Source organism: Rhinopithecus bieti, unplaced genomic scaffold, assembly GCF_001698545.2.
Source record: "Rhinopithecus bieti isolate Rb0 unplaced genomic scaffold, ASM169854v2 scaffold_1452, whole genome shotgun sequence".
NCBI classification, from domain to species: Eukaryota; Metazoa; Chordata; class Mammalia; order Primates; family Cercopithecidae; genus Rhinopithecus; species Rhinopithecus bieti.
The window spans coordinates 233,945-247,364 of NW_016803399.1; the positions used below are offsets into that span (position 1 = coordinate 233,945).

Here is a 13,420-nt window from a genome sequence, read left to right on the forward strand (position 1 = left end):
TGTACAGGTGGGCCTCCAAATCTGTGAGTTCCGCATCCATAAAATTCAATTAACTGTGGTATTGAAAATATTTGGAAAATAATTTGTATCTGTGATGAATACATGCAGAGTTTTTTTAATCATTATTCTCTAAACAATACAGTAAAACAATTATTTCCATAGCATTCATTGTTTTAGGTATTATAAGTAAACTAGAGATGATTTGAGGCATACGGGACCAGGTATGTAGGTTATATGAAAATACTATGCCATTTTATACCAGGGACTTGAGCATCTGTAGATTTTGCTATCCGTGGGTCCTGGGATCAATCCTTTGTGGATACCAAGAGACAACTGTATTAACATTTTAAGAAATTGGTAACCACAAGTGCCTCTGACACCTTAACTTCTTTCCATGACCTTTGTCTGTTCCAGCTATGACTTTAATGGAAGGTGGTGGGTAGACTTCACCACAGTGGGAAAAGTGTGGCAACAAATGGATTCTGCATAATCTTCTTAATGTGACAACTTTCCATTTCAAACAGGCAGGCACTGAGACATCAAAGCAGCCAAGTGCCGCCCTGACGTTGAGCCTGCTGAGTGCTGCGAGGCTGCTGCTGTTGGCTCTGCGTGATCAGGGGAGCGGAGATCAAAGGTTTCCATTATGTGGTGAGTGCCGTGCCTGCGCCTGCCTGTGTCGGGCCTGGGAGACTGTGCTGACGGGGCACTTTGGGGCAGCCCCAGCCAGGCTGACTCAGGCTCTGGTGGTTCCCAGGGTGGAAGGAGCCCAGTGCCAGGTGACAGAGAGTCACCTGGAGATGGCTTCCTCTGGCCGCTCCCAGGGCCTGAGGGCTCACAGGTGGTTTGCTGAGTGAACTATTGGAGTGATGGTGGGGCTGGGCTTGGGTTGGGGTGCTCATGTTTATGGTCTCTCTAATCGTCTCTCCACAGAGACTTTGTAGCTCAGCTCTGCTGCCTCCCCGGCTCCTCTGCCCTTTCCTGGAGCTCCAGAGTCTGCTCTTGGCAGCCCTGGGCCTGCCGCCTGCTGCTGGGGGTTCACATGGCGCCCTTTCTGTGGGCAGCACCCTTCCAATTCTGCTGTGCCCTCCTCTCTAAAAGCGCCTTTCCGCTGGGCACAAGGCCGGATAACAGGTCCTCCCGATGCTGCCACTCTACTGGCATGCTCCTCAGATGCGTGCCGTCTTTCCCACGCCGGCCTCCCACAGCAAGGGCTGGGCTGCCTTGCTCTCTAGTGCACTCCAGGGACTGGAGGCTGCTGGGAGCAGAGAGCATGTCCAGTATGTGTGGTGCACCAATGGATGAATGCACCAGCTCAGTAAACCTGGATCGCTGAGCTTCAATAATGCCTAACTCATACGGTTAAATAAGGCAACATCAGGCGGCGATCCTAGCAGTTTTAGATCACTGACCCCTATGAAAAATCTGACACATGTGGTCAACCATCTCCTCAGAAAAATGCATGTATGCAAAGCAGCAATTTTGTATATGTGAAACAGTCCCTCTAACATTTATAAAATTAACCAAGAAAAAAGGGAGGGGCAGAAACAAAATTAAACACAGCCTTCCCCATGCTCAGCATTGATCGGTAGGTCAGCCTCCTCTCTGACTTGCTTCCTCATAGCTGTTTGGTGTCTGTTGCCTCAGAACTGCACGAATCCTGTTACAAGATTAGAGTTCCCCTTAACTGCTCTAGAGATAACCCCTTGAACATTATGAAATGTTAGGTTTTCCCTCTGAGATATCCTTGCAGGTCCTGGATATCACTGAAACTACTGATGCCAGCTGGTCTGAAGGATGCTACTGATGCCAGCTTGTCTGTAGGACCCTACTGGTGCCAGCTGGTCTGAAAGACCCTATGAAAACCTGACTCACCAAAGAGTGCAGTTTCCACATCTTGATGACTTCATCCCTCTTACCCTGACCAATCAACAATTCCAGTGTTCCAGCCCCTCACCCTCCATATTCCCCTTAAAAACTCTAGCCTAGAACTCCTGGGAGAGATGGATTTAAGTGACTCTTCCCATCTCCTTGCTTGATACCCTACAATCATTACACTCTTTCTCTGCTGCATCCCTACTGTCTCAGTGTATTGCTCTGTTACCGTGGAGCAGGTTTATTAACCTGGCGGTCTTACAACACACACTCACCGGAAGTTATCCTAACACCCACCCCACACATTCTCTGCATAGTTTATACTTTTCCTCTATGTGCTTTTGAACTTCTTGCACGTATCTTTAAGATAAATTGCAGCTGATAGGCAGAAAACCCTGCTTTCTCTGTGGCTTATCACAGTCCACATTTTTTTTTTTTCTGCCTCACAAAAAGTCTAATCAGTGGCAGGGCAGGCTTGAAGGTGGCCTGCTCCATGGAGTCATTCAGGGATCCACCGTCAGGATGTGGATCCAATGTCCTGAGGCTGTGGGGGGTGGTGGGGCCCTGAGTCTCGCCCACCAAACCATCCTTCCCTCCCATGCCTCTGAGCCTGTGGTGGGAGGGGCTGCTGCAGAGGTCTCTGAAATGCCTTTGAGGCCTTTTCCCCACTCTCTTGGCTATCAGCATTTGCTTTCCTTTTAGTCATGCAAATTTTTGCAACCTGCTTACATTTCTCCCCTGAAAATGGGCTTTTCTTTTCTACCACTTGGTCAGGCTGCAAATTTTCCAAACTTTTATGCTCTTCTTTTTAAAAATAAGTTCCAATTTCGGGTCATTTCTTTGCTCATGCATATGAGCAGATTGGAGCACAGACTGTTAGAAGCAGCCAGGTGACTCTTGAATGCTTTGCTGCTTAGAAATGTCTTCCACCAGATACCCTAAATCATCTCTCTCAAATTCGATCCATAGATCCCTAGAACAGGGGCACAATGCAACCAGGCTTTTCACTAAAGCGGAACAAAAGTGACCTTTACACCAGTTCCCAATAAGTTCCTCATTTCCATCTGAGACCTCCTCAGCCTGGACTTCATTGTCACATCACTACCAGCATTTTGGTCACAACAATTTAAGCAGTCTCAAGGAAGTTTTGAGGACTAAGCTCTGATTTTTTTTTTTTATCTTACCCAAATTCCTACCTCAGGGGTCTAGGGAGTCATGCCCTACAAACCGTATATTCTCTTCAGATGGATTTTATTTGACCTTGTATACTATGTCTTGCTTTTCAATCTGACTCTGGCATAACATTATGAGACAAGGAAAAAATTAACCGCAAAATGTATTTCTTTGCCATACCTTAAAATTGCCCTGCAAAATCTCTTGTGGGAAAAATCCACATTCTATAGAGAATCCTCTTCCCGCTTTGTTTTCCTTCCTTTCTTCCCAGATCCAGGAGATAATCAACTAAGAGCCAGGAAACCTTTTAGTCCAATAAAAAACAATTTACAACCTGCTATCTCTAAAGTCTGCTATCTAACAGCTTCCTCTGCACAATAAAACTTGGTCTCCACAATCCTTTATCTTTAACCTGAGAACATTCTGTTCTATCCATCCCGGGTCTTCAGACAACCTCAACCAATCGTCAGCCAGAAAACGTTTACATTTATCTACAGCCTGGAAGCCCCCCCTTTGAGTTGTCCTGCCTTTCTAAACCAAACCAATGTATTTCTTAAGTGTATTGGATTGATGTATCATGCCTTCCTAAAAGACATAAAACCAAGCTGTGTCCCTGCCACCCTGGGCACATGTTCTCAGGACCTCCTGACGGCTGTGGGCCATGGTCACTCATATTTGGCTAAGAAATCTCTTCAAATATTTCACAGAGTTTGACTCTTTTCATCAACAGTTTCAGACTTTCCCTCATCTTCTTGTCTTCTTCAGAGCCCTGCAAACTCTTCCAACCTCTGCTTCTTACCCAGTTCCAAAGCCACTTTGGCATTTTAAGGAATCTTTATAGCAGTGTCTCTCTCCTTGGTACCAATTTTCTGTATTAGTCCATTCTTACACTGCTGTAAAGAAATACCTGGCACTGGATAATTTAGAAAGAAAAGACGTTGAATGGGATCATGGTCCTGCAGGCTGTACAGGAAGCACGGCAGCATCCGCTTCTGGGGAGGCCTCAGGAAACTTACAGTCATGGTGGAAGGTGAATGGGCAGCTGGTACTTCACATGGCCAAAGCAGGAGGAAGACAGAAAGAGAGGGGAGGTGCCACACATTTTCAAATAACCATTTTTCATGAGAACTCAGGACAGTACCAAGGTTGACATCCGCCCCCATGTTCCAGTCACCTCCCACTAGGCCCCACTTCCAACATTGGGGATTACAATTCAACATGAGATTTGGGCGGGGGCACAGATCCAAACCATGTCACTGTCCCTTGCCCAGACCAAGGCATACTTAACTTCCCCTCTCCCTGAGCGCCCTATGTTCTGAGAACCCCATTATTGTGTTGTTGCTTGCAGCTTAGTGTCTGCTGAATGCTGTACTTTAGAGGGCGACACAGTTTACTACTCACTTCCTAGGCTAGGTACTAGCACCTTGTAGGTGCTTAGTAAGTGCTTGTAAATAAATAAGCCATTCAGAAAAAAACTGCTACAGTGAATCTGACTCTGATTATAAGGAAGTGTGGTCTCCTCTGCCTATCTTAAGGCTTTTCCTTCCCCTGCTACCCACCCCTCCTCTATGTAGGTTGGGCTGTCTCTCCCTATGCCCTAACTCTGCTGTGTCTAGGACATCTTTGTAGAACCGCAGGTGGTCAGGAATGGGGGAACCTCAAGGAGGACATAGTAAGAGATGCAGCTAGTGTGGGAGGCAGGGCCCAGGCATGGGAGGCTGTAGGCACCCCCAAAGGCCTGAGGGATCCATGGAAGGGCTGAACAGGGATGATGCTGTCGAATTTTCACTCTGGAAGCCACAGGAACTGGGATCTGAGGGATGAAAGGAGAGTCAGGTCAGTTTCATTGAGCAGCATGTCCTGGATGGCCAGTGCACTCTAGGTGCTGTGGGGATATCAGGGAATAAATGGGGATAAGGAGTCTGGGATGGTGAGGGAGATGGACTGGCCAACAGTTGGCAGTTGGCAGAGTGGTGGTGAGAGGGCACTGGCAGGTGTGGGGGGCGGGGAAGAGGCCTGAGTAGAGGGGATGTGAGAGGGCACTGGCCTGTGGGTGGGCAGGTGTGGGAGGTGGGGAAGAGGCCTGAGCAAAGGGGAAGATGGGGGCACACCTGCAAGCTTCCAGACTCACTTCCTGTGAGGCTACACCCAGAATGACCCCGCCTTCCCACCGGGACAATGGGGAGGGAGACTGGAGCTCTGTGGCAAGCTGATGGGTTTTAGTTTTCTGAGGGACCAATGCCAACCTGACCTCTCATGCTGATGCAAAGAATTGCCCATAAAATGTCTCCATCAAAGGTGGCTTGGTTACCGCTTGCAGGGCAATGTGGCTGAAGGCTCTGTTTGCTCAATTCTCTTCATAAGTACCTAACACTTACTGGCTTAGTCCCATTTTCTGAAATCCCAGATTGTCCCTTTAAGGATAACTTGTCTAGAAAAACAAGAGCCTTTGCAGACTGCGCCTCTAAGCAATATGCTTTCTCATTTAACAGAATCTCTCCCCTAAGGAAACACACTGTCAGAGGCAAAGGCCTCAGGCAGGAAGTGTTTTATTTGACTTGGTGGAATCTGATGACTGGTTCTGCTGAGTGTGGCCTGAACGGCATGCTGTTATGCAAAGACCAGAGCCTTTGAAACCTGCGTACTTCCTCACATGCGAATCAGTTTATGCTTCTCCGTGGACTTTGACAACCCGGGAAAGGAAGGTTCTGTTGCCATCATTTCAGATGAGGAAGTGGAGACAGAGAGGGCCACGGACTTGGCTCTATGCCACGCAGCTCATTGGTGTTCATAGAAACGGGAAGGAGCTGACATCTTCCAATTGCTGTCACCTCTCAGGTCCTCAGAGCTAACGCCCTCTCGCAGAAGGGTGCTCGCGATCCTGAAGCATGACCGTGTGGGGGTTGGTTATGTTCTCTTTACTGTGCTGACAATAGTGTGTGACTTTAGTTGCTCATTTATTTTGGCCTGTTATTGTTAAAATATTTAAAATAGACACATTAGCATAAATTCCATCAAAATGGTTAACGTGAAGTTTTTGGATCTTTAGAGATACAAGGTCCAACTGTTTGAATAACCCTGTCATACGCAGCAGCTTGCAGAATGTTAGGCATGATGACGTGCAATGTGTTTTGGGTGTTGCATGAGGAACAGCAGTTGGGCCAGTTTCTGACAGCTGCTGTCACCTTGATAATCTACCCAGAGCCTGGGGACTCAGAAAGCCTACATCCTTACAGTGTCAAGGTTGGGTTGGGCTCTCGAAGCTCACAGGAGAGCCTGGCACCACAGATTTGCCAATTTACTGGTGCCCCAGACACTCACCTCTATCTGAGTTGTGGATTCCCTCCTTGCAGTTAAGTTACAGATGACTTCCAAAGGGTGTGACTGACTTGGTGTTTAATGACATCAACTCAGAAAGCTGAGGTCCTCATCTGCACATCAGGGCTGAGGTTGCCTGTCAAGCCAGACTCTTGCCAGCTGACAGAGCATCACCTCCTGGAGATGGGGTGTGAATGGCATGGCCAGTATTCATCTGTGTGACTTTTGGATGACATAAACATTTCTATAGCTTCTACTTCTGGAAAAGATAGAGTAATAAGGACCCGATTTACCTCCTGTTTGATAAACGTAAAAATATGGGACACATTATTGAAATAACAGTTGTCAAGCTATCAGGCACCAGGCAATGAAGGGGAATGATCCATGAGAATAGGGAAGCAGGTGAGTGGAGCCCTGCGCTAGGCCCAGCGCACGACAAAGGTGGTAAAAGGAAGAGGCCAGGCAAAGCTCAGTACACTCACTAAGATGAAAAAACAGAGATGAAGTTAGGAAGTCCAAGGCAGCTGGAATTCACAGGAGAGAGATGGGTACACAGTGGGAGCTGTGGAGGTCTGCAAAGGGTCCTCCCCTACCACTTAGCTATACTGGTCAGAGGATAGAAAAGAGAAAGAGCCTCATATGACGTTAGAGGGAGCATTCTCCATAGATCAAACAGGGCTGGGAATAGTGCCTGTTCACCCCAGCCAGAGTAGAAAACAAATTCAGGGGGCTCTGGGTAGAGTACTTAGAAGGGTTTTCCTTCAGTGGAGGATGAAATTAGCCTTAGGCTAAATGCTGCTCTGATCCCACTCAGCAAAGCATAAAAGCAAGATCAAAAAGAGCAAACTCAAAACAAAGTTCAAAGCTATTTACAGGAATATAAAACATACAGCATCTGACAAAGTAAAATTCACAATGCACGGCACTCAATCAAAAGTTACCAGCATGCGAAGAAGAACAAGTGACCCACAGTGAGGATGAATCTCAACCAGTGTGATCCAGAAATGACAAATGATACAATAGAATTGGAAGACAAGGACATCAAAGCAAGTATAGCAATATGTCATATATTTAGTATAATAGAGGAAGAGGTCGATCATGTTAACTAGATACAAAGAAGACTAGAAAAGATCCAAACCAAACTTCTCGAGATGAAAGCCACAACGTGTGAGATAAAAATACATAGGATGGTTTAGACAATTAAGAGAAAATGACAAGAGAAGTTAAAGACAAGGAGAGAAACTGTTAAGAAATACAAAACAGAGAGAAATGAAAAATAGAGAAACAAGAGGACTAAAAAATAGTAGCGAGCTGTGGGACAACTTTAAGCAGTTGAGTATCCAAATACATGAGTAATTATAATTGTAGAAGGGGAGGGAGACAGAAAACATATTTTAAGGAATACAATTTTCTTCAAATTTTCCAAATTTGTTAAAAATTATATCCCATAGACTCAAGAAGCTCAACAAACCCCAAGCATAAGAAATATAAAGAAAATAGCATCAAGACACATCATAATCAAGTTGCTCAAATCCAGTGATACGAGAAAGTCTTAAAAGTAGTCAGATAAAAAAGAAATATTAGGGACAAAGGAACAGATATAAGGATGACAGCAAATTTCTCATTAAAAACAATGTAATGAGAAGACAGTAGAACAACATCTTTAAAGTGCTGAAAGAAAATACTCTTTACCTAGAGAAAATATCTTTCACTTAATGAAATAAAGACCTTCCTCCCCCTAACACACAAAAATGGAAAGAACTGATGAGCCGCAGACCTGCATTACAAGAAATGTGAAGGAAGGTCCTTTAGGCAGATGGAAAGTGACACCAGATGGAAATGTGTGTCTACACAAAGGGATGAAAAGCAATAGAAATGTTATTTAAAAGAGAGAATCAACTTTTTAAAACAAAATAACAGTGCATTGGGGATTTGTAAAATATGGACAGGTAAGCTGTGCGACACTAGCACAAATGCAGGAGACAAAACACAGTATATTGTTATAAAGGTCATAGACAGGGCAAGTATTCCTAACCCAAGAGTCTGAAATCCAAAATGCTCTAAGAAAATCTGGAACTTTTGGAATGCTGTCATGATGCTCAAAGGAAATGCTCATTGAAGAATTTTTGATTTCAAAATTTTCAGGCTAGGGATGCTCAACCAGGAAGTCTAATATTTCAAAATATTCAAAAATCTGAAAAAACCTGAAATCTGAAACACTTCTGGTCTCAAGATTTTGGATAAGGGATACCCAACCTGTGTTGCTGTTGAGGTGATATAATATCACTTTAGTGTATAGACTGTGAAAAGAGGTATAGTGTAAGCCCTAACACAACCACCGAAATAACACAATAGTTATAGCTGATAATCCAATAAAAGAAATAATGTGAAAATGTAAGAAATCCTTAATTAATCAAAAAGGCCAAAAAAGAAACAGAAAACAAGTGACTGATTGGATTAAGATAAAACAAACGACAAGATACTAGCTTTAAACCCAACCAGATCAATAATTAGATTAAATGAAACAAACCTAAACTATAGCCCAATTAAAGATTCGAGATTGTTTCAATTGGATTAAAAAGCAAGCGCCAACCACACAAGTGCGCATACGTGCACAGGCAACATTGGATCAGAGGTGAAAGAATGGAACACATTTCACACCAATGCTATTCAGGAGTCACCATCTTGATACCAAGTAAAGTGGATTTCAGAGCAAGAATGTTACCATGGACAGAGAAGGTCATATTATAATGACGAAGGGGTCAAACAGTCACCACATAACTATCCTAAACATTTATCCAACGGATAACACAGCTTCAAAATACATGCAGCAAAAACTCAGAAACCTGCAAGGGGTAATGGTTAAATCAAAAAATATAGTTAGACAATTCAACACTCTTCTCTAAATAATTGTTGAAAATAAGTACACAGGACCGGGTGCAGTGGCTCACATCTGTAATCCCAGTGCTTTGGGAGACCAAGGCAGCCATTTTGCTTAAGCCCAGGAGTTCAAGACTGGCCTGGGCAACATGGTGAGACATTGTCTCTTAAAAAAAAAAATTTTCCTGGGCCTGGTGGCACATTCCTATAGTTTCAGCTATTCGGGAGGCTGAGGTGGGATAATTACTTGAGCCCAGGAGTTCGAGCTTATGGAGCTATGATTGCGCCACTGCACTCCAGCCTAGGTGACAGACAGAGAAAACAAGTAGATGGAAAATCGGTAAGAATACAGAAGCAAAACTGGAAACCAAATGTGACCTAACTGACATTTATAGAACTCTCCTGTGTTTAGCAGAATGCACATTTTTTCAAGCGCACATGAAACATTTACCAAGATAAAGTATTCTCTGGGCCACAGAATAAGTTTTAGTAAATGCGAAAGGATTTCTGTCATAGTGAGCGTGTTCTCTGACCAAAATGGAATTAAATTAGGAATCAGCAATAGAAAGATATCTGGAAAATCCCCAAGTGTTTGGAAATTAAATAATGCACATCTAAATAACTCATGGGTCAAAACAAATCAAAAGGAAGATCAGAAAGCATTTTAAACCAAATGAAAATGGAAAGACATTAGAAAGCTGTGGTAACAAGACACTAAACATAGATGAATAGATCAACGGAATAGGGTAGAAAATCAAGAGATGAATGTATGTATGAACAACCGATTTTGATGAAGGCATGAAGGAAGGAGAGTGGAGATAGTCCCTATAAACAATGGTTATGAAGATGTAAGAAAATAGTCCAAAAATTTCAGCAGACACATCACCAAAGAGGATATACAAATGGCTTTTACACACATGGAAAGTGCTCAACGTCATTGGCCGTTAGAGAAACGCAAATTAAACTTACAGTGTCATATAACGCATTGGAGTGCTGAAAATCAGAAGGAAGTGGGAGTGAGCAGGGCAGAGCTGAGCTCCGGGGCAGGCTGAGGACAGGCAGCTCCATGCTGGAGTGGCAGGTGGAGTGTCCCACACTGGGCCGAGGTGGCTGTGCCTTTACGTTCCTGTATGGGTGAAGTGTTTCTCTGATCTCATTTACTGCATCCTAGCGTATTTATTCTGGTTTGCCTCCCAGATCATAGAGGGCGTAAGGGTAGGGATTGTGACTTAGGCTGCATCGGGGGGCTCGTGTTTCCAAGGAACAGAACTGAGGATTCATAACATTTTATTTTATTTTGTTTTGTAGCTGAAATACCCGAAGTTGGAAAACACCACAAGAAAGCCTTGGTAAGTGGTAACAACTTAAAATATCTCACTATCACTTTTGGAATAAAGTGCCTTATTATATAACTTGGTTAGTGAATTTCTTTTTCACCTTTTGTTGTTGTTAGCCACAAATCTCCAGGGAGAATCTTTAAATAATGGACATAATCGAAGCAAAAATGTTCTAAGCCTCTGTCAGTCCAAATGGTGAAAAGCGTGCAGAGATAGCCTGAGGGAGGATTGACAGAAGGATGGAGGCTGAGGGGGCCCCAGGGAGCCCAGGAAGGCACCTTAGTGGGCACTAATCTTCTTGTATGGGGTTGAGAAGCCTTCTGGAATGCGGGGTGGGGAAGCTGAAGGAGGCCGGGATTTGGAATCAGGTCTGAGTCCCAGGCCCTTCTTACAAGCTGGAGACTTGGGGCAGGTCAGCTCGCCTCTCTGTAGTGCCTGTGGGGCTTTCAGCAGGTTAGGAGGAAGCAGCAGAATGGGGCCAGGGACTGGCGACTTGCTATCTCCCTCACTGTCTCACTCTTTCCATCTCTCCCCGTCTCACTCCCACTCACTCCATCTCCCACTCTCTCTCATTCTCTCGCCGTCTCACTCTGTGTTCTCTTTCTCACTCATTCTCTTCTCTCTCCCTCTGTCTCTCTCTCTACAGCCGTCTTGTGCACACATTGACAAATGGCGCCGAGTGCTCGCTGATAACCTGCAGCCCATATTGGCAGCTGCCACACTGCTCCCTCAGGGATGCGGCTTTGTGCTGCTCCCTTGCTGTTCCTTTGGATGCTCATGCCACAGTTGCCCATCCTTCTATTTGTGATGGGCATTTGTGTGCTCCTAGACTTTTCATGTATGTGTGTGTGTGTGTGTGTGTAGCATGTATTTTCATGTTATTAAGCATATGTTGCCACAATTACTCTTATAAGTCTTATATGGGAAGACTAGATATGTCTGTCTGTGGGGCATGGCAGTGGCCAAGGGCTTGGTGTGAGCCTGGCTGGCCAGCCATTCTGGAGGACAGAGCACCTCAGGAAGCTGGGTTGAGTGCTTGGTGTTCACCAGAGAGTGTTGCAGTCACCTGTTCACCACCCCTATCCACACTCCGCTACCCTGCCCCAGCCTGAGATCCTGCCTAGATCCTCAGCATGCAGCCGAGGGTCTGGCTAAAGTTGATCCTTAATAAATCTGACAAATTAAGGATGACAGGAAGAGCTGAATGAATAAATATTGATAACCAATCAGAGAAGGCTTGAGCCAGGATTGCCATAACAGACAAAACCCTGTCATGTTGCTCTCAGAAGACAATTATTTATCTAACTTTAAAAATCTTTAGCAATAACTCTGGTCTTCTGTGGGCTAAAAGATCTAGGAAAACAGCCCACCAAATGTCTACATATGAACACAAGGAGGTACTGCCAAGGCGTTCTTTACCTCATTGTCAGTAATAGTGCAAACTCAGAAACAATATGGGTATCTGTTGTTATGGTAATGGTTAAGATACAATCATGGCACATCTGTGCTGTGGAATACTATGCAGTCATCATAAAAATGAGACTGTTCTATATGTCTACTCATGGAAACAACTTAAGACTTCTAAAAGCAGCTTTATTAAGATATAACTCTCATACTATAAAATTTAACTATTTAGTCTGCAAGTTAACGGTTTTTAGTATAACTATCACTGCAGCCAATTTTAAAACAATTTCATCACCCCAGAAAGAACTTTCAGCTCATCTTCCTATCTCCCCATACGCCTCCCCTAGTCCTAAGCAATCTCTAGTCTACTTTCTGTCTCTATAGATTTCATTATTCTGGGCATTTCATCTAAATGCAATTATATAATATGTGGTGTTTGTGACTGTTTTTTTTTCACTTGGCATGTTTTCAAGTTTCATCCATGATGTAGCATGTGTAAGTACTACATTGCTTTTAATGGAATGGTATGGCTATAGCACAGTTTGTTTATCAATTTGTCAATTGATGGATATTTGGGTTTTTCCCATCTTTTGTCTGTTAGGAACAATGTTGCTATGAACGTTCACATACAAGTTTTTGTGTGGACATATATTTCTCCTGGGTATATGCCTAGGAGTAGGATTGCTGGGTCATATGGTAAATCTGTGTTTAATTGTTTAGGAAACTTCCACACTGTTTTCCAAAGTGGCTGCATCATTTTAAATTCCCACTAGCGGTGCATGAGGGTTCAAATTTCTTCGCATCTCTGCCAACACTTGTTATTATTTGACTATGTTATTATGGCCATCCTAGTGGGTATGCAGTAGGATTTCATTGTGATCTGTATTTGCAATGTCCTGATGACTAATGATGTCAAGCATCTTTTCATGTACTTATTGGTGATTTGTATAATGCTTCCTTTCAATAATGTTCTAAGGGCATAAATTGCTCTTCAACTTAAACCAGTGAAATCATGGCTCCTTTTCAGAAGTAGTCTCAGATTTGTGTTTGATATTTGTTCTGACCCTAGGAGGGCTCCTCTCCAGCTGTCTTATTCACCAGTTCTCTCCTACAAGCCAGCCAGCCTACAGTCTAGGCTGTATATTCATTAAACCCATGAATCTCTTCCCAACTGCTTTCACCACAACCTCCACCATTCTGAAGAGTGCCCTTAAGCTTGAACTTCCACACACTCTGTTATAAATGAAGTCAGTTCCTTGGGGAAGACACAGGAGTTATTTGTTTAAGACCTGCTTCTTCTCCAACTTCTTCCCTCCCCCAGGCCTCCAGGCAAAATCTCTGAGCCAAGCTCTGGAGCTGGGGTAGGGACAATGACAAGCTTCTTTCCGAGGGATACCCCACTCCAGGAACTGAATGCTTGGCAGGGTGGCGGGGGG

General features: G+C 44.2%; 1 long non-coding RNA gene across 1 annotated transcript in view; it reads left to right on the forward strand.

Moving 5' to 3' along the window:
- Positions 1-531: 531 nt before the first annotated feature.
- Positions 532-13,420, forward strand: part of LOC108536041 (uncharacterized) — a 20,711-nt gene continuing 7,822 nt past the window's right edge. The window contains exons 1-2 of the long non-coding RNA XR_001887406.1: positions 532-648; positions 10,552-10,592. This is a non-coding gene — a long non-coding RNA (uncharacterized LOC108536041). The remainder of the gene's footprint in view (positions 649-10,551; positions 10,593-13,420) is intronic.